The following is a 23,496-nucleotide window of genomic DNA, read 5'->3' on the forward strand; positions in this document are numbered from 1 at the left end:
ATTGTCTATCCACAGATAATGCCTATTATTTCTTATTGACTCATTATATAGGGTTGTTAATGTTTCAAGTTTCAAAGTTTATTGGCAGATCGGCATAAAATAGCCGATTTGGCCATTAACAACATAAATACTGCAAAATCATAAATCACCTATAAAGAGTAAAGATTAATACACATTATGTATACAACAATAAACAATTATATTTGTTAAGTACACCAGCACTGTTATACTAATTTGAACCTACCGAATGAAAAGGAGCGACGTCAAACAAATAATCCAACCGAAAGATGTCTTCAACCCTAGCACCTGGGTATGCGAACACTGAGAACTCACTTTTACTAAGGTAGTCACTAAGATACTTAGTCTGAGAGTGTCCTACCAAAAGAGGCATTTTTACGTAGGTAATATAACACAGGTAAATGGTACAAAAGAATAATAGCTATATTGATATGGTTTGATTGAATTATAGATAGAATATGTATGCCACGAGTGGTGGTGTTAGTAGTTTATACTCCGGGTCTCGGCGTGAGCACATTGAAGGGTCCCACAGTGGCAGTTCAACCACCGCACACATATCCTGGGCGGTGAACCAGTACTAGGTGCCTTCACTTCTGCAAGGAACTGACAACTTTTGTACATGCCAGGGGCAGTGGTACAGTGCGAATGGTCGTAGAAAGGATTTCATAACCAATCACAACAGAAGTGACCTGGTTCGCCCGGGAATCGAACCCGGGTTGTCCGATTAAGAGTCCAACGCTCTACCGACTTAGCTAACCGGGCGGACTATATGCCACGAAGAAAAATAAGTGTCTTTTATATAGCAAAACGTGGCTTCATAACGTGCGGTTTGTGTACTTGTCAATTTGACACAATTAACAACGGCAAGACAGGCTTTAGGTGTGTCATCTTTTTGGCAAATAAACAGGTACATTTCAGTGACATATAGGGGACACTGCGACCTGACGATTCTAGGTGGAGCGCAGGTGTCACGTTGATAATTTCAATAAAAAATTAAGTAATTAACCAAAGGGCCATTTTCTTCGCACCTATGTTTGTAGCGGTAAAGTGCAATTCAGCGATGGATTTGCATTGAATTTATCGTGTTAAGAAAATACAAAACACTTGTAGATACATTGGAATTATAACATAGGGCCATATTCGTCATACCTGTTTCACTTCACAGTACATAGCGCGCTATTCAGGATGAATTTAAGAAATTTTATCCTTACTTATCACTCTAGGAAATTAATTATAAAAACATTTTCTACAAGCTGGTTCTTTATACCTTTCAACTATACCAAAAAAATATTAACATTTATAACATACTAAATTATTTAAAACCTAGGACCGTGTTATTCATACCAGCGCCTCTGTGGGAAATTACGCGATTTCAGACCATGACTTTACATGATATTAGTATAACTTTATACGCACACGATTACAATTCAAAAACATTTTCTGAAAGGTGGTTGTTTCTCTTTTACAATAATACCAAAATTTATTTAATTGATAAAGAATTAAATTATCTAAATCATAGGGCCGTGTTTTTCATACCTGTGCCACTGTGCGAAATTACGCGATTTTCAATGACGACCTTTAGACCATTTTAGCATAATTTACCACGTTAGAAATTAAAAACCAAAAACATTTTCTGAAAGGTGGTTGTTTCTTCTTTACAACGATGCCAAGTTTTATTAAATGAATTAAGAATTAAAAAAAAATAGACCCTAGGGCCGTGTTTTCCATACCTGAGCTCCTGTGCGATATTACGCGATTTTCAACGATGACTTTTAGATGACATTAGCATGCGTTTTTACGCTTATAATTAAAAACCAAAAAAACATCTTCTGAAAGGTGGTTGTTTCTTCTTTACAACGATATCAAATTTCATGAAATTAATTAAGAATTAAAAAAGTTAGACCCTAGGGCCGTGTTTTTCATACATTCGCCACTGTGCGATATAACGCGATTTTCAACGACAAATTTAAGACAATATTCGCATAACTTACCACGTAAGAAATTAAAAACCATAACATTTTCTGAAAGCTGGTTGTTTCTTCTTTCCAACAATACCAAACTTTATGAAATTGGTAAAGAATTAAAAAAGTTAGACCCTAGGGCCGTGTTTTTCTTACCTATACCTTTGTAGAGACCTTATAGGGCCGGATTTTATACTCTTCCCATGAATTGGTCAAAACGGGCTTAACTCTGTATTAAGCGTGTCCGAGTACTTATTTATTTACATGAACGATAAGCCTGTCCGCTTACAATACAATGTGCAATAACTCAAAATACACTGCACCAGAGTTATGGTGTCTGTTCACAGCACTTCTCTTTAATGAGTGGCCCTTTATATACACGTTAAAACCGGTATTCTTGTCGAGAGAAACAGTATACGACGAAAATGCTTCAAAATGCGAATTATCACAAGCGCTAGCCAGACATTGGCTCATAGATGCAGTGGCCCTTTATATACACGTTAAAACCGGTATTCTTGTCGAGAGAAACAGTATACGACGAAAATGCTTCAAAATGCGAATTATCACAAGCGCTAGCCAGACATTGTTCTGTCAAAATGCCGTGGTACCCAGCTCCCCTTCATCGATTAGCGAAAGCGGCCGAAGGGCGGGAACCACCGGAACACTCGACGCTTTTCCGATGGTTCCCTTCCTTCGGCCGCTTTCGCTTATCGATTAAGGCGAACCGGGTACTACGTCACATTCAAGAAATAATGCTTCATTCTTCTTAGAACTATTTAAAAAGACCGATTTGACTATAACATTAACTGGATCACTGCGCGTATATCCATGACAACCACGTGCTATCACATATCTATACGCAATTATTTTCACTAAGCAAAAAGGAGTTCCAGCAAAAAATACATTTTTACTTAATTTTGTTTAACTGAGAAAAAGCATCTACCATAGCCGCTCGTATAAGATAGGTTCATCCCGACCCTCGCGCAGGGTGTTTTGCGAAAACGAGGTAAACCTCGTTTCCGCAAAACACCCTACGCGGGTAGGAATGAACCCCTCTTACACTCTCGGCCATGGAAGATACTTATATGTCATAAAAACAAACTGCTACTGCATAACCAGAAATAATTCGATGCAACGGTTTAGAAATATATGCAACGGTGGTATTCATATTGAGTGCCTTATGCAACGGTGTTGGAAAATACGCAACGGTTGACGAATACTGTTCAACAGAATGCGAGCAACATGTAAAGAGTGGACGAATATTGTGTCTGCTGAAGTTTCCAAATATTATTTGGTTAAAATTAGTACATTATATGGTTCAATTCATAATTAAAAGATACAAAAGGGATCAACAAATATTAAAGTACATGCTTTCTCCGTAAAAGTTATTATCCTCATCATCAATTGCCATGCTCGTTATTTTTTGTTAAACATGTTTGTTAAAGATAAATAAAATCAAAAATGATAACAATGTTGTTGGCAGCGACAAACACAATTATGTATATTAATTCTTTTACAGCTTGACATCATATTAAAGACGCATTCAAATGGCGCAAATGTCTCCCTGGTCCCCCAGCAATTTTATTACTTTCCTAAGCATCTTTTGGGTCGAATGACATTTTTAGAATAAAACAACTTTTTATCAGGAACGGAGAGCCGTGTTCCGTTATAACACTTTTGTTCATAACACAATGCTAACTACGGAGGGATTGGCCTGATTGCTAAGAACTTTGATAAAGCTAACAACGTTGCTAGTGTAATCGTTGTTAATTTGCAACGGTAAGTTCCATCTGGTACACCCACTTGCCATATCTTTCTGGTGGTTTACGGACTCGGGTGGAAACTGTTTGAAAGTCAATTGTCATGACAAACGAAGATGGAATGAAATAACCGCATATTTGTTTTTCAAAAGCCAATTTTATTCGCGCGACAAAACAGCCAAAAACCTCAAAAAAAAAATAAAGGCTATGATTATTGTTACTGCAAAAGTTCAAATCTCCAAATATCCGAAATGAAACTAGATATGTAAATTGGAAGAAACAAAATTAAAGTAGATCTCGTTAAGTATAAAAAATATCTGATATTAAAAATATGCAAATTTTGTCTAGCCCGTCATAGGTAAAGTTTGCCAAGCCTGCAGCGCACATTTTTTGTCGAAATAGTCCTCACATACTTGAACATTCGAGCGGTTTCTGTTGTTTCTGCTGCGCTTAGCCCTCTTTGGTGCAAATAAGTTGTAATTACGTAATGGAACGCAGCTCTGGTGGTCAGTCTACCTCGGGATCTCGACCATATCTCTGGCCCGGTACTTGTTTAGCAAATATGTTTCTAAGAACGCCCATTCTTCTAACGACATGAACTCATTAATACGACGAATACGTTCTTATATCGATAATTCAGTGCATATTTGGTTTAAACAATAGTAATTCAAAATCACAGTTTTAGCACAAACATTAGTTTTGTGCATGGGTAACATAAACGTGAAAAAGAAACGTGATATATGCAAAAAACAATATACAGAATAGAGAAGAAAGCTTTAAAGCTTTTGACTATTTCTCGTTTCTGTTATTTCGTAAACTGCTTATATTCCTTTGTCGAATATGGTGATATACTTCTTGGAGCATCGTCCTTTTTGTTTGAAGAATGGCTTCCTTTGATCCAAACCTTATTATTCAAAGAGACAATGGCCTGCTATTTGGTAACTTGTCAAATTAATGAATTTTGTAAGCATGATATAGTGGATTGGTGAAAAAGAAAAAAATGTATCCTCAATTTACCCACATTAACAATGAGAACTGATGTTCGATGAAATTATTACGGTGCATATGCAGTCTTGCGTGAGCAACACTAGATTTGCGATCGCCGTCATATTAAAATTCGTGTAGTGTAGTTCTATTCTTGTTGAGGTTATGCGTGGAAGAAGACAACGATGAGAAGAACGAACATCTTCTGATAGAGCAGTCCTAGAAGATATAGTAGATGGCAAGGTCGATAGTAAATATAACCAGCATGCAATATTCCGAAGTTTAGTAAAGTGTTAGATTGTGCGAGTTTGTACCTCAAGCTCGGGAAGGAATAAGTGTTGAAAGATACGTAGGTGTAAGAGAATGAACCACCTTGTTGAATAACGTTAGTTTGTTTCCGCCTTCTTTCTTTAAGAGGTTCAAGTCCCGTTTCTGTGTATAAGTTTGGTTAGGAACAAGTCGTGTTGCTCCGGAGATAATTCGTGCCGTCTCTTGTTGTGCTGTCTCTAGGTCGCCTTCGTAAATTTAAGTAAGGTTATCCTAGACAACGTCTGCATTAAGGTAAAAAAATATTGTGTAAAGTACTTTTAGAGATTTACGATCTACAACGTCTTTAAAGGATCGCATTAATTAGATACTCTGGATGGCTTTCTTTTGACGGTTTGGAAATAATCATAAAATGAGCAGCTTACTAGAAAGTGTGACACCCATATACTTGTGAGTTTGAACTTCTGCCTTTTGAATGTTAGTCATGAAACTAAGTGGATACAACGGTTTATTTGTTTTTACGAAAAAAATAAATGACTCAGTTGTGGCTGGGTTAAATTAAAAAGCCAATTTTAAGCACACATGTGGAATCTTTCCATTTAAGCATTAAGCTTAACAATCTTTAACATTATATCAAGTGTTATCCGCAAAATCACAAATGGGTAATTAGAATCGGAATCCGATTTAAGTAAAAGTGGCTTGTTACGTACCAAACCTTTCCGACTGACGTACATCATAAGGATGTTTTCAATTCTTCTTCTATTTGTTTAATATATGCAGGCGACAGTGGGAAATATATAATTGAGGAATTATTTTAGTGACAATGAACAATAAAATTCGGTTGCATGACTCATTTAATCATTTTGCAATATTATTTTACACACGTGCAATACATACATAAATAATAAACATTCTCCAAAAACTATACACTCACAATGTTTCATGACGTATAAGATAATACATTCCAAAATGTTCTACCAGTAAAACAAGTATTTATCTGTAAACTAAATAGAATCGAATATCAATGTCTTCTTTCTGCTCTCCCTCGGAATACCCTTAAGCCTTTTCATGCATGCACGGCCATTTCTCATCAGTCGCGAAATCTTTTTCACACGTGTCACAACCTCTTTGATGTGGCTGGACCTAATATAAACCTTTAAAACATAATTGTTGCTTCACGCTTTTTAAAGCTAAAGCATTTGGCTAAAGATACATTTTTTTCCAATTAGAATCAGTACTTTTATTTTTTCCTTTACAGAATGTACACCAGTTCTAGCCAATCTGTTATATTGGGAATATTTTGCCCGGTGGGTTTAAACAAAGTAGTCACACTTCTTTGTCAACTCTGCCGCTGTTCTTGAGTGCTGTGATTCCTCATTGTAGGCGTCATTTATCTTGATCCACAAATTCTTCATTGTTTCGGTTATTCCTGAAAAAAATTAAATTATAATTATGTACTTGCATGTACATGACGTTTAATGTTGGTAGTGCTACATGTACACAAATGTTTCATTAGTGTTAACCTGAATTTCATAAACCATGTTATTTAATCTTAAGCCAATCTTAAGCCAATGCTGCATGTACAAGTGTACACAAAGCACGTGTACATTTTATAGATAAACACGTGCATTCTCAATATAGCTAAATAACAAAGGTTTTCTTACTTGAAGTGTACTTATGTATCTGCAACTGGTGGTTGGTTTTGAATGGGTCGAAAGCTGACACTTCCCCAAAACTCTTGTTAATAAAACGCAATCTCGCTGCGTAAAATTAGAACTGCGTGGTTTGGAATCTGCCATGGTGTTTTAGCTATGCTGTCTACAACGTTCACGCCCTTGACTTCCGATACTATATTAAGAACTTGGAAACTACCGAACGTTCAATAAATAGATATATTCAGCCAGCCGTGCTTGATAACCGATATTAGGGCAACCTTACAATTAATCATAATAAATCTTGAGAATAAGTTATTCTTACGAAAGGTTAAGTTAAGGATCTAATCAAATATTGAAGTTAAATGGAATAAATTCGAATAAGTCATTTAAGAAGGCCTTTTTCATATTATGGTTATATTTTTTCAATCTTTGAAAAACTTATTTAGCAAATGCGCACATACACATACGCCTGAAAAGAACACACGATTATTACCTTGACAACTCATCGACATTGTTCATTTGCGTTATGAACATTGTATATTGGCGTTCAATTTTTTAATAATGTTTTATTCGAAAAACCAAATTTTCAAATTCGCGCAAACGACTGAAGTGTGCACAAAATAATGACCTTGACCAAGCAATCGACATTGTGCATGAATGAATATGTATTATAATCGGTCGTGTGTAGCCGCTCTACTTTTATTTAATGCTCAATTATGCCATGGATAATAAATCACTAGTAAAACTAACAGTCAACCTATTTTGTTTCCACTATAAAGGTTTATACTTTGATTCCCAATTTATTTTACTGAGGTATAATATTTATTTGATTTGTTCGCAATACGTTTCTCATTATTGAATTTGTGGCATAAATTATATTTTGATTACCTGTTTGTTAGTCACAGTGACTGTAAATAAACAACACTTGTATAAGTCAAAAATGATGTTAAACCTGCTTGAAGAGGTATTTTGTTGAACTCCTTGTTTTCTATTTATTTTGTTTTATCGAAGTTTGAAAATGGAAGTATTATGTGTCAATAATTTGAAATACAAAGTAATTTCAATACTGCCGTTACATAATGGTAAGTCTACGAACACTTAGAGTTTAAATTGTTGCATTGATCACTTCGAGCTCTTTCCTGCACTCATACCTAATACAATGTATACGTTTAAGCTACTGATATACAAAATGTGATGGTGTAACACAAACGTCTAATTGAATACTGAATGTTAGATTTACTAGTCCGAAGGCACGATGTACTAGTCAAAACGCAAGATTTACAAGTCAGATTGCAAGATGTACAAGTCAGAATGCAGGATGTACAAATCAGAACGTAGATGTTCAAGTCAGAACACAAGATGTACAAGTCAGAATGCAAGATCTGAAGTCAGAACGCAGAAAGCTTTATTAAATATATTTAGAAATAGAAATTATTACAGTAAGAGTCAGCAGATAGAGCTATTTGACTGACATTATACCTTATAAGAAAAAAACAACAACACGAAATTACGAGCATGTGAGTATAATTGTAATTCATTTTAGCATGTTTTTTCTGAATATTTTCTTTCGTCGATGTTTAAGCTTAATCCAAGCTCCATCAATATGTTATCTTTTTTAAATTAAAGATGTATTATAAGATATAGAACAATAAAATAGAGCTCAAATGGTATATTTCAGGGTAGCATCAAGAAAGGTATGCGGTAGGTCCTTTATATTGCAATATTAGAAGCTTCAAGTTTTTTTTTCATACTACTGTGTTAGATTATTAGTTAAAAATATTAACATTTTTCAATTACTTAAAAAACCTTTCCAGTGATGACATCAGTATAAATATATGACTTTCAATTTTTCTAAAACATAATATTTTGAAGTCAGCTGAAATCAGTCAGCGTTAAATCATTGTTGTTTAATTTAAAATGTGTCAAACTGCTGAAAGCTTTCAATACATTTAATGTCACCGGATCTTCTTTGTCAAAAACGGGCATGCAATAATGGTATCACAATACGATCGAGTTGGTTGATAAGCCAATATAAATGGAACAAAATACCATGGGCCGAATATTTAAGTGAACGTGAGCGGGTATACATATAATACTAGATCCGTTTTCGTGCCTATAATGACCTGGTTATGTTAAATAAATATTTGGCGTTTTGCAATCGCATTGCCATGTGTTCATGTTATTGTAACAACGATGAAAGGTAAATGTTCAAGTTAACAATAAATGTTCTGTTATGTTCTTTTATCTTCTACTATTAGACAGTTAAAATAAAACCCCGCAGCTATTTGTATAAAACTTGGATAAGTTTTTCAAAGGTAGTATTTACGGAATTTGGCACAAATACATCATTTGATTAGTTAACAGTGATTATAGTATAAATACTGACCAATCAATAAACATTTCGGCCGACTTTGACCAGTTTGCAACAATTGGTGCTCAAACACTCAAGTCTGTTGAAAAGACTGTGTGTTATCGGTCATTTTTCACGAAGTATTTTGTCTACCCAGGTATTTCCGAAGTAAGTACATCTCATGTCAAACAATTCAGAATTATGTGTACCCATGATTTGGATAAACCTATATATCGCTATTTTATTGCCCTCAATATAAAGTCATATACACATACAACTATTCTGCTACTTTACAAACTAAGTCTGATAATTGGCCTTTATATTTCTTTCATTTAATATGTAAACTTTTAAGTGTTTTATATACTCTTGTAAAATATAGCTTCTGCGTTTTAACCTTAAGTCATAAATCTATGCCTCACGTTAGGCAAGTTACGCGAGTTTTCATTTCAAATTTGCATTTTAATGTGAACAGCATCCTGTATAAGTTTTTACCTCGACTATTCGAACAATAAGGAGAGCTATACTACTCACCCTAGCGTCGGCGTCACCCCTTGGTTAAGGTTTTCCATGTAAGTAACTTTGTCATTATCTTAGCAAGTACATCATTTATTGCATTGAAACTTTGGATTGGTATTCTCAACTCTCTAACCTACTAAATTAATGAAGTTAGATAACACTTATTTGAATATAATGCAAAAATATATGTAAATTCTCCAAAACCCATTGGGACCAAAGGGAGAAATTAATTACGGTAAAGTAATAGCGCACGGTAAACATTTTTTTACGTATGAACATTTGAATTCCAAAATTAATTCACAAAATTCACAGCACCCCAGAACAGCGGCAGAACTAACAAAGAAGTGGGACAACCTTGTTCAAACCCACCCGGCAAAGTATTCCAAATATAAGAGAGAATTGGGTAGAACTGGTATATATTCTTTAAATAAAAATATAACAGTTTACTGATTTTAATTGGTATGAAATGTTTATTTAGCCAAATGCTTTTGCTTTAAAAAAACGTAAAGCAACAATTATTTTTTCAAAGTTTATAACCGAAATAATTACACACATATGTAGGTGCAGCGAACACTTCTGTGAATATTCAAAATTAGATTAATCTTTTGGTACAAGCGATTATTATGTAAATATAGTTACAAGCTAAATAATTGCATATAATCAGTTTAATGGAGTTGTTACACCATTATTATTCAGGTTCTGGAACAAATCCTGTGAAACTGTCTGAGGTGAAAGAACGAGTTATGGCAGTTGTTGGGAAAAATTCACCCAACATTGTAGGCTTAGGCAGTGGGCTGGACAGTACTATACTTCAAATGCAAAGGTATTTCACTTCCTACATGTAAACCAATTCTTTTATCTACAGACTGTTGAATTAAAATTGTAAAATTGAATTGAATGAATTGTATTTAAAACACTTGTATCACATTTAAATTGCTTTCAGTTCGAATTGCAGTGCAGTGGAGACACCTTCCCAGCCTTCGTATACCATTGAGTAAGAAAAATAATTGTATACATAATTATGACATATGAATTTCATTAAATACCTTCTTTAATTACAAACATAAGTCAAACATTATTACACCAAAGGCTTTCTCTGAGTGTAAATATGTTCTTATTTCTTAATGTCAGACTGTACGAGGAGCCACTACAGCCGGTACAGGATATTTCCACAAGTGACATTGTCAACTGTTCTGAAAGTAGTAGCAGCAACAACACTAACAACAACGGCTACAGTCACTCCAGCACCTGCATGGAAATCATGGCACTGAAAAAGAGGAAACTCCAGCTTGAAGTCCAGCTTTTGGAAAAAGACTTAAAACTGATCATTGATGTTAATCAAAATATGTTATTTTAATGAAGCTACATAGTGGCATTTATTGGTGAAATTGTGTTTAATTTTGTTTAAATTTTCATAAATTGGCATTTGTTGGTGATATTTGTATAATTTTGTTAAAGTTTTCATAATAAAATATTTTGATGTCAATATGTGTGTTAAATAGTCCTCCTTTAGTACTACTAATTGTCTAAGTAAACTTTTAATTTGGCCTTAAATTTTTTGAACAAGTTTTGACCATTTCTGATTTACAGAATGGCTTCATAATGGTTCAACTTTCCTAAATTAAGCTTACTGGATTTAATTGAAATATATGCATTATACTTTGGCCAATACTTCTTGTAGTTTAAACATAGATTGGATATAAACAGATGAGAAACTGATCATGATTGTTTGCTAAAATATTAGTCATTAAATAATGTAGTATACATTTAAATATTTAAAAGATTAAATTCATATATATGCAGGGTTCGCACAGGACTTGAAAAGTTCTTGAATTTGATTTCTTCCTTGAAAAGTACTTGAATTTAATGTTTCCTTGAAAAACACCCCAAAAGGTACTTGAATTTAGCGTTTTGTCCTGGAATTCTGCAAATCTATCCTTGAAAATACAAAAACATTGTAAAATGTATAAATAATACATTTTTTGAAAATGTTATTGACAATATTTAACTTTTTTCCGTACAATCGCGATTGTCGGCAGGCCTCCACACCCCGAGATAAATTTATTGACCGGACACTGGTATCCGACTATTAAACTTTTAGTGACGTCACCAACAATGGCTGCGCCCATATGGAATCCATATTATTTGTGATCATGCTTTAAAATGGGTAAGAAATGCTCGTTTCAGCAATGTTGGCTTAGAAAGTACAATTGGATAAAATCGACAAGGGACCCACACAAAGCTTTGTGCCGTGTTTGTATGAAAGAAATCGATTTAACATCGATGGGGGAAAGTGCATTGACCTCGCACGCCAAAAGTAAAAAAACCCATCTCAAATCTGTGGCAGTTGCGTCCTCGCTACAAATGCATGGTTTTGCATTCGTGAAACAGGATGGTCCTATAACCCCTCGCATTGATGTGAAGACGGAAAATTGTGAATGTGACTAACAATAATGTGTTGAAGATTCCTCCACCACCCACTCTGTCATCCCAGTCCAACTCTACGTCCATTGATAAGTACATGAGTGGGAAAGAGACAAAAAAGCAGAAATATACTGGACGATGCACACCATTTGTAATCACCAATCTTACAACTCAAACACAGGCATTGAAAAGGTGTTTAGGGTTATGTTCCCAGACAGTGACATTGCAAAAATATTCACATGAGGAGAGAGAAAGACTGCATACCTCTCTGTGTTTGGAATTGCCCCATATTTTCAGCAGGATTTAATATCAAGTATCAGTGGTCCTTATTCAGTGATGTTCGACGAAAGTTTGAACCGGAAAGACCAATCAAAGCAAATGGATGTTCTTGTACGATACTGATGTGATCAGGAAGTTGTTACTCGTTACCTCACGTCGGAATTTCTTGGTAAGAATATAATACAAACACATACAATAAATTTTGACCTGTTAATGTTAAAAAAATTAAACTTATTTTTTTGCTATGCATATTAAATAGCTTTAAAGCTAGTGTTGTCTGTTAACTATATGCGACGTTAAATAAAGCCTCTATATCAAGTATGTCATAATAAAGTTTAATTAAGTTAAGATGGTTTAATATTTGTTTTTGAATTTCCTAGGGCATGCAACAGCTGTAGACATGTTGGAGCATTTCTCGCATGCTGTGCTGAGCAGTGGTTTGAAGCCTGCTGACATGGTTCAGATATCAATGGATGGTCCAGCCGTAAACTGGAAGTTTTATGATCTGATCAAGGAGAAGCTGTCTAACGATTATGACACTAAGGTTCTGAATGTTGGATCCTGTGGTCTTCATACAGTCCACAACAGCTTAAAGAGTGGAGCAGGGGCATCTGGTATGTATAACTTTAAAAGTTAAAAATTAACAAGTAAAATGGATTATGAATTTGTTTTTTATTGAAAGTCCTTTTTTATAATTAATAATGGTTTTAGTATTTTTTAATGCTGGTATTATAATTAAAAGATTGAAATCTTGAAATTTGTATCTTACCATACTTTGATTCAGTTAAAAATAATTTCAGGATGGGGAGTAGATGATGAACCCAGTAGCCTGTACTACCTCTTCAAGCATACACCTGCCCGACGACAAGATTACATGCAGGTGTGATAGTCCTAATTCATTTTTAATGAAGAATGAGCTATGCATCACAGGCCTTGAATGAAATTTGTTTTTGTGATAATGAATTTTAGTATGATGCTTGAAAGCCTGGTTCAAAAAGGTACCAATTAAGTTTCCGGATTGTGACACAAATCATTCAACTTAATAAAAATGTGACTAACCAATTTTTAAACAATGGTATTTTAACAATAAATGAATAAATAAACAAGAGCTGTCACAGTATGTGACGAATGCCCCCGAATGTGACATTGACCTACGAACAAGGTCAGTACATGAAAAGTTGATCTTGCCTTTAACGTCTCAAGTTATGGCAAGTTATTTAAATTGCCTCTGAACATAACAAAAAATACCACCCATACTTGACAACCTACACTGTTATGTCCTTATATTCAGAATTCCCTTATGAATAAAAACTTAGTGTATCTTTCACCTTAAAGGTAGGGACATGGGTCTTGCACACGACACGTCAACTTCGTATGTGGAACACATTTAGCAAGTTATTTTAAAATCTGTCCATACAAGAGAAAGTTACAGCCCGGACACGACAACCTATACCCTATGTCCTTGTATGCAGCACTCCATTGTGAATAAACACTAAGTGTGACCTTGACCTTTGAGGTAGGGACACGGGTCTTGCGCGCGACACGTTGTCATGGTATGTGGAACACATTTGGCAAGTTATTTTAAAATCTGTCCATACAAGGGAAAGTTACAGCCCGGACACGACAACCTATACTCTATGTCCTTATATGCAGCACTCCATTGTGAAGAAACACTAAGCGTGACCTTGACCTTTGAGGTAGGGACACGGGTCTTGCACGCGACACGTTGTCATGGTATGTGGAACACATTTGGCAAGTTATTTTAAAATCTGTCCATACAAGGGAAAGTTACAGCCCGGACACGACAGCCTATACTCTATGTCCTTATATGCAGCACTCCATTGTGAATAAACACTAAGCGTGACCTTGACCTTTAAGGTAGGGACACGGGTCTTGCAGGCGACACGTCGTCTTGGTATGTGGAACACATGTAGCAAGTTATTTTAAAATCTGTCCATACAAGGGAAAGTTACAGCCCGGACACGACAACCTATACTCTATGTCCTTATATGCAGCACTCCATTGTGAATAAACACTAAGTGTGACCTTGACCTTTGGGGTAGGGATACGGGTCTTGCACGTGACACGTCGTCTTGGTATGTGGTACACATGTGGCAAGTTGTTTTAAAATATGTCCATACAAGAGAAAGTTACAGCCCGCCCGGACACGACAAGCTATACTCTATGTCCTTATATGCAGCACTCCATTGTGAATAAACACTAAGTGTGACCTTGACCTTTGAGGTAGAGACACGAGTCTTGCACGCCACACGTCATCTTGGTATGTGGAACACATGTGGCAAGTTATTGTAAAGTCTGTCCATACAAGAGAAAGTTACAGAGCCGGCCGGCCGGACCGACGGACGGTGCGATTTTAATATGCCCACCTTCGGGGGCATAAAAACAATTAAGGTAATTTTTAATAAAACATCTTTATTACAGATAGCTGCATAATATTTAACACAACCATTGTGCAGTCCAATATTATTTTCAGATCCACTTCTTTAAGACAATTGCTAAGCAACTTGAACCATTCCTTGAAGAATTCCAGTCATCATCACCAATGGTGTGCTTCATGGCTTCATCCCTAGAGAAAACCTTTGTCAGCTTGTTCAGGAGGTTTATCAAGCCAGAGGCACTAGAAGGTCTTGTGGATTCAAGTGTGTGCAAGCTTGACCCAGATAACAAGAGTAACCATCTAACATACTCCCAAGTAGATATTGGATTTTGTGCTGAAAAGGCCTTAAAAGAGGTCAAGGGAAAAGTGTCTGAGAGGCAAGTCATGGTGTACAGAAATAGTTGCAAGGACTTTCTTGTGAAAACAACTAAGAAGATGATTTGAAAATGTCCTTTGAAGTACTCACTTGTAAGTCATCTTTCGTCACTTGATCCAAGGCGGGATCTAGTTCTGTGCAAGAAAAATGTCGGGTTCGATTCAAAAAGATGCTTGGTGTCCTAAACACAGCCAAAAAGGTAAAAGATGATGACATTGACAGTACATATGAGGAATACTGCTTGCTTCTTGGAAATATCCTACTACTGGGTAGCAAGAAGCTTCTGAAGTTCTCACCAAAGAATGGCAGAGTAGACACCTTTCTGATGGAAGTGCTGGATGATCAGATGTACTCCAAGTTGAGAGCTATGGTGAAAATCGTACTTGTAATCTGTCATGGACAGGCTGATGTAGAAACAAGGAGGTTGAGATTGAAAATCTCAAAAAGTCATCCTTAGTTGCTCAGAGGGTGATATGTGATTATGTCAATCATGTTGGAGGTGTACTGAATGTTAACATCACAGACAAGATGTTGGCCTCTGCGTCATCTGCCAATATTTAGAAGAACAGAGAGAGAAAACGCTGGCAAGTGAAAAACTAGCTAAGAGAAAACTTGACTTGGATGCACTGAGTGAAATAAAAAAGAAAAAAGGAAGACTGGAACAGGATGCTGAAATACTTGAACAGAAAAGCAAGAAGTTGCTAGAAAAGGCAGAGATGACTAAGAAAATAGAGTTTGTAACTCAAGTCAATGCCTTAAGAAAGGGATGTAAAGAGAAAAGGGGGCAAATTAAAGAACTTGAATGTGAAATTCAAAAGAGAAAAAATCCAATGAATTAAACTCTTCTAGTCTCATACCATGTCTAGTCTTTAGCTTGTTATATGTACAGTCTTGCTTCAAGCAATGTTTAACAATTAACAGTTACATATATGTAGTGTCATAAAGATCTCATAATGCACTTTTGACAAAAACGAATTTGTTTTATTGAAATATTTTGGTGTAAAAGATTAAGTTTGCTTATAATAAATGAATATTAAAATGTGTTTTTACTGATTTATACACATTTGTGCATTTTAAATGATTTCCAGAGCTATTTCATACCAAATGAGTCCTTGAAAAACAATATTTTTCCTTGAAATTCCTGGTAAAGTCCTTGAATTTTTAGATGAAATTTCTGTATGAACCATGTATATGTATATTTTAACTTTCAAAGGAAGGTATGCATGAGTGCCACAGAGGAAACAAAGTTCACACAACGAAAAAGTTCTTAACCTTTCAGTAGATATTAATACCTGCTGTGTAAAGTGTGTACCAAATTGTATATTTTACAGGGTGTTAAAAATTACCAAGGTGTTTGCATTCCAATGACGCAGTCAATGACATAATCAAGGCAAGGCTTTTAAAATGACTAGGTTATTTCAACAACAGCAAAAACAAGAATCATTACTGAAATATGTTGCCGCAACATGATCCCTGAATCTATTCCCCACCACATTTGGAGGTTGCTGCACTCCCTGTGCCAGTTGATCATCTGCATCATCATCATCGACATCAGAATCATCATCGCCGTTAATAGGGATTGCTTTCTCTTTGCAGATGTTGTGCAGAACACAACATGCTACAATCACCCTGAAAGAATATATTGCAATGAGCTAGTCTTGTATATGGTTTTTTACTGCAGTATAGTTATATATGTTTAACATTTTTACAATGAAAATGAATGCATTATAATGTGTTCCCACCGACATAAGGAAAGTTGACGAAAGACAATGACAAGAAACTCATTAAAATGATCATTAATATATTATGGCAAAGAGTGACATATGCTTATATATATATTTCTAGTGTAATTAAATATAATGTACTTCAGGTAACTTGTTTTTCATCATTATGCTATCATCTTAACATTTAATAGGGCATTAACTTTTTGACAACTATCTCTTCATATGTTTGCAAGGCGGCCCTGGTTTGATTCCCAGGTTGGGTATATGTATGTTTGGTTTGTAGTCAACAAATAGGACAAGAAGGTTTTTTCATGCCCTGGTTTCACCTAAAAACTTACTTGCAAACATTTTGTAGCTCCAAATTTATTTCTCCATGGAAAACACCAAACCTTTTCTTGAGTTGTCCAATAGATCTCTCCACAAGAGCTCGTGTGATTTTGTGACTTCTGCAATATAAAAAATGTACACATCAAATCTATGACATAAGTTGCATCTATGTATCATTGTTCTTTTCATACACTTATCAATTGCGGAAATATTTCAGCTCACAAAATCTTAATATACAATCCTGTTGCCACATGCATTCAATATATTGGAAATAATGTATACTGAAAGTAAGAAGTACACTGAAGATATGATGTATAATTATAAACATACATTTATTCCAAGGAAGTTTCTATATGCTTGTCTTAATGTATCAACTAAAACAAAGAAAACACGCGAACATGGTATCCACAACTAAAATAACATTAAATGCATACATGAGGCTGAATTCACCATTCATTAGCTACTAAGCATATATTGCAAATTAGCATTAAAATCATATTTATAACCAATATGAACAATTCAGTAATGTGGATGCGAAGGTGGAATTTGTAGAACTGTATTCAGTTAACCCATAAACATTTTATTAAAATATTTGTTCGGCAAAAATATATGTGATTGTATTTATATCAAATAAACATCTTTCGATATAAACATGATGTTTTAAATAAATTGTTGTAGTGGGTTTAAGCAAGGATTGTAGGAAGTAGTTTTTACTAGAGTTATTAGATTGTAGAAAACAATAAGTAATTTGTTGCAAAATAGTTTCTTTTTGGGAACACATTTACCATAAAAAAAACAAAATGGGAGAAAACATAAGAATATCAATAAAACCTGTATCGATAAGTTGCACTATTTGAACAAATGAACTGAAATGCTTCATAAAAAGTGCTATTGAACGGACAAATCCTCTTGTATAAGTAACAGGTTGTGTCGTAAGCTGATATTAATTTCCTATATATTGATTACATTAGATTACTCATTATACAATATATGAATTGACGTCGTCTTTAAAAATTGTACCGAGACGTATGTCATACTTAAGGTAACCGATATTTAACTAGGTTAAATTGAGAAACAAGGTGGCTCCAACCTTTTTTTGTAAAAACTAAAAGGGTGTTACGTGTGGACCAGTACAATGTAAAATAAATATGAATTCATTAATATTAAAACAGTGTTTTTGGGCCTCATATCATGTCGAATTTCAGTTAATTAAAAAGTCTTAGAAGAAAAAAACCGTTAAGAACATCAGCACAAAAATCGTTTTTGGTGTTTTTGCTATTATAGTTATCATCGATCCGATATCAGACTTTGGTATACACTCCAATTAATTGAATCATCACAAGCTCATTGTTGGATCGTATATCTTAACCATTTAGTAATACTCCATAGTTAATAAACAGGTGGCACAGTATAACACACTGCTTATTTTAGTTTAATAAGTTTATCTAATTATTATATCTTAAAAAATATACCACATCATACATTGGTGATAAAGTTCTTCTAAAGTATTCAGTTCTTTTATTTTCACTGCTATTTATTTAACCGGTCAAACATTATGTTTTAAACACTGTATTATGTGAAGTAAGAACGACATTAAATCTAGAAAAGTTGAAGAAGAAGAAGAAGATTTATTCATAGCATAAATAATACAAAATACACATTTGAAATAGGCCAACATGACCCTTGATCAAATCAAATTAATACACCAAATTGTGATTGCGAACAGGTACATATAAATGTATATTCATTAAATAATAATTTTATCTACAACTTACAAATGATACTATTTATAATTCATAATACATTCAGTAAATACATGTGATAAATTATTTATATAATGGAAATAAATTTTGCTAAGCGAGCTATCCTCGGATTCATTATTACCTATGCCCGGGTTTTACCGCATACCGGAAAAGTACAAGCGTTATCAAAATAATGCGTTACCACATGTCTTGAGAATTATTGTAAAATTGGAATAAACTACAGTGTGTCATTCATAAAAAACTGTTGGAAATAGTTGTTTGAGTGATATTTCATATTCCGAGGATAACTATAAGTGGAGAAAGTAAAAACTAAGTTGGATATATTGGATTTATCTTAACGCAAGAGACAGGGTCTACATGTATATACATCAGTTTTGTCCAGTGTAAAAGTCGGCGCAATGAAGGTAATGGAATTATTTCTTTAAATTCAAGGATATCTTATAAATTTTTAAGTTAATCATGAAAATGAAATCTTATTAATAGAAGTATTTTAATTAGCACTTACGAAAACAATAATTTAAGTTATGCTGAGGGATGACATGTCTATAATATATTTGTTGCTGGATTTAACTTAAACTGTTAAAACAAATTATAATATTTGGTGAAAATTTAAAACAAGATAAATAATTTAATTAAATATGCAATGTTATGTATTTATTGATTAATTTCAGATATAGATGCATGTTTCGCCTGTCTTAAAAATAAGCCCGTAAGTATATTTTAAATACAATTACATGTATATACAAATATAAGTAAAATGATAGCATATTTATACAGGAGCAGAGACAGATAACCTTCTCAATTCAAAGGCATTGTATGTAAACACAGCAAGATTTCTAAGTAGCCTCGCATTATTTGATTTTAACAAATCAATACATTTAAACATACTTGGTCTAGACACATAATATTTCTTAATATATTTCGAACGTATATCATCATATAGTTTACATTCTAAGATGAAATGAAATTCATCTTCTAAAGTATTGCATTCATTACAAAGTCTCTCATTTCTAGGGGTATTTGACCATCTGCCGGTCTCAACATTTAATCTGTGTGATGACATTAACAAACGTGTGAGAGCAATTCTATATTTCTTAACATTTACATAATTCAGATATGCACTATACTCAAAATTAGCAAAAACCTTGTAGAATGAAGCTCTGGATGAGTTTTCAATTCTACTATACCAGTTCTGTATAAAAGTGTCTTTAACTCGTTGCTTAAACACACTGATAAACATATTATTGTTTGGAACACCTTGAGCTAGCCAGACATCATGAAATCCGAAATTACACAACATATTATGCAACATAGATACCCAATTGATACATCTAGGATTAGTTTCATGGTCACGTAACATTACATTATACATAACTCTAATATATTTTCTATCATCACATTGCAATATTTCTAACCAATACTTAACTATGAATGTCATTCTTTGTGAGAAGAGATCTACTCTTCCCAACTCCCCATATACAAAATCATTTTGGGTAGAGACTTTCACACCTAAAATACTTTTACAAAACTTAGTATGAATTCTCTCAATAGCACTGGCTTGTGAAAAGCCCCATACTTCACAACTATAGAACAATATTGGTTTAACTAACTTGTCAAATAGATCTATAACATGGTCAACTGACAAGTTTGCAAATTTTAATAAGTGTCTTCTTAATTTGTAGATAGCCTTCTGCGCTTGACCAGAGAGAGTCTTCTGACATTCTACCCACGATCCTCCTGAGGTCAAAACCACTCCGAGGTAACAATATTTTGGCACGATCTCAATCTCGTCAGTTCCATAATAAAAATGTAAATTTTGTGGTAGCCTTCCACCTTTCTTGAAAATAACTATTTTAGTCTTGTCTTTGTTCACCGTTAGTTTCCACTTTAAACAATATTCATGCAAAATGTTCAAATTTTGCTGCATTTCTTCACTTGAGCTAGCAAAAATAACTATATCGTCCGCATACATTAGCAGAAAAAGTTTTAGTGAGGACACATCTATACCATTGGCACCATTTAGAAACGGTTCATCTTCTTAGATTTACTAGATGCAGTCCCATCATGAGAGATGTTGTTCGAATATTTCCCAAATAATGGTTCACTGACAGACTCGATGTAAGTGCAGAGTTGGTTGACACACATGTCTATCTCTTCACCTGACGTAGATGCTTCAATATTATACACAAGGTTATTAAGTTTATTTTGCGTATCATTGTTATTTAAAGCGTTAATGTAACATTCTCTATTCCTATCATCCCATTTGTAATGAAAGCTATCTTTGTTTGCATTTGTAGCACTATTTGCATTGGTGACATTAGGTATGGGTTCTGCTGATATATTTCCATGTAAAGCGAATTCAATTAAGCAGTGATCCGATAACAAATTTGGACCATATGTAATAAAAGACGTGAACTGTCTTAGAAGATTTTGACTAACAATACAATAGTCAACCAAACTTGAACCGTTGTGACCAATATATGTACAAGAGCCTTTGTCATCGCATACTCGACCATTTGCAACTCTTAGTCCACTTTGTTTTAGAAAGTCTATTAACAGTGTTTCATTTGCATTAGCGCTATTATCCATTGATTTTCTGGGCAAAACTTCATCAACATTATAGTCATCCGGTAAAATGTCAATATTAACCAATGAGTCAGTGTCATGTATAACATAATCCGGTAATGAACCAATTCTTGCATTTAAATCGCCTAGGATCATAAACGAGCATTGCATATCATAAACGTCCTGTATTTTGATGATGTCATCTAATATTGTGTCATAGACATTCACTTCCGTTAAAACTTGACGACTTGAGTTGCTTGGGACAATATAGCATAAGCATAGAAATAAGTCACTGGCTAAATTGAAATGAGTTCCCTTAAGTTTCAACCAAATGTGGGTATCGTCGTGCTTTTGTATGAATAAATTATCATGTACAAGCTTGTCTCTAACATATATTATTATTCCTCCGGAGTTACGCGTTGCGCCTTTTAATCTCTCGTTTCTGCTTAAAGCAATATGCGTAAAGCCATCTTTGGTAAAATCATAATGATCAGCACCCCATGTTTCAGTAAAACATATTATGTCATTGTTACTAAATATTTCATTTATTTCATCACTGTTTAACTTATTTTGCGATTTTGATATTAGACCTTGCACATTTAGTAATGCAAAATTGACCTTAGATATATTGTTGATGTTGCATTCACTTTGTTCATGCTAATTGCCAGACACTCCGTTTGTTTCAGGTCGACCTCCACCCTGGTTGGTAGACGTCGTAGCAGCCTGCGACGTTTTCCTTGGTGGCCGTGTACTGGCTGAGCGGACTCTCTGAGGGTTTCCAGTCCAATATGCTCGCGCACGGGTTCTACCACGTTGGGTCGATTTACCAGCTACTTTAGAACTAGCGTTACTCGCGGACTGTGTTGGCTGTGAGCTGCTATTCGTGCCGGCGACTTGTTGAGGCTGTGATAGTTGTGAGGCATTACCCTGGGAGCGGGTACTACCAGCTTGTTTCCAGTCGAAGAAGACCGGCGATAGTTCCTCGTGGAGCCGTATTCGCTGACGATTTCGGTGCGACGGGCTGGTCTGTAGACGCGTGCGTGTACACCGGTCTACTTAGCAATCGGCTCCACCCCGGAAATTCACCTCTAACCACTTCACCATTGACTACTACCGCCGCCGGATACTTTAGCTGAACTCTAACTGAACGATTCTCCGCTCGCAGCCTCTTAAACGTGGGCCACACACGTTTTCTTGCCTGTCTGACTTCGTCTGGATAATCCCGGTCGATTGCATAGCGACTACCAGCAAGATATTTTGTATTTTTCATCACAGTGTCAACCTCATAGCCATATCTAAACGTGACTACGATCGGACGTCTTAGTGGGCCATTGGAGTTACGCCGATTAATATTACCCAAACGTTCGGTATTATCAATGTAAAAGTCATTAGCATTCAGATTCATGTTTGTGTACATGAAATCATTGATCACCTCATAATTGTCTTTGCATGGAACTTCATCAAGACCATAGATGAGAAGATTTCTCTTACGCTCACGTGTTTCTAAATCAATGACTTTGTAGGTTAATGACAACATTTTATCATCTTGGTCATCTAGTCTTTTATTACAATCACTGGCTGATTTTGTCAAATCATTTATACTGTTTTGGTTTTGTTCAACAACATCAAGTTTTGAGAATAAAGCAATAAGTTTATCATCTGTGTTCATGTTTTCGAAAGAAGATAGATCTACCGTGCCAGTTGAATGTCTTTTTCTCTTTTTCTTTGCCGCCTCCACTTTTTTCCATTGTTCGGAACCGGGTGGGGGAGGTGCTCCCGCGCCAAACATATCCTCGTTTTCCATCTCCTGAAGTTAACTTCCACAAAACCTTGCATAACAAAGTTGGGGATTACCACTCAAAATGAGCAAAACCAAAGGTACGTTGTTGTCTTATGTTCAACTATATCAAATATAAAAGTTCTTTGTTGGTTGTAGCAACAAAGATGCTGTGCACTTTTAAGGAACAAGAACATTTCAACAAAGCTACTTTGTTGGTGCCCGCTCCAAGAAAGGTACTTTTAGCAACAACAAGAACACTTTAACAAAGCTACTTTGCATTTTTAAGGAACAAGAACATTTCAACAAAGCTTCTTTGTTGATGTGCGCACCAACAAAGCTTCTTTGCAAT

The 23,496-nt window shown here is 34.9% G+C and overlaps 1 long non-coding RNA gene across 3 annotated transcripts; it reads left to right on the forward strand.

Annotated features, from left to right (window-relative positions):
- Nucleotides 1-18,926: 18,926 nt before the first annotated feature.
- On the forward strand, nt 18,927-23,022 carry LOC128224703 (uncharacterized). 3 transcript variants are annotated; one of them, XR_008259522.1, is made up of 5 exons: nt 18,927-19,206; nt 19,474-19,511; nt 20,485-20,561; nt 20,845-20,992; nt 22,054-23,022. It is a non-coding gene; the product is annotated as an uncharacterized LOC128224703 (long non-coding RNA). The 3 variants fall into 3 exon arrangements; XR_008259524.1 differs by having other exon boundaries at nt 20,845-20,920; XR_008259523.1 differs by lacking the exon at nt 20,845-20,992.
- Nucleotides 23,023-23,496: the final 474 nt, after the last annotated feature.

Source organism: Mya arenaria, chromosome 17 (genome assembly GCF_026914265.1).
Source record: "Mya arenaria isolate MELC-2E11 chromosome 17, ASM2691426v1".
In the NCBI taxonomy this organism is placed as follows: domain Eukaryota; kingdom Metazoa; phylum Mollusca; class Bivalvia; order Myida; family Myidae; genus Mya; species Mya arenaria.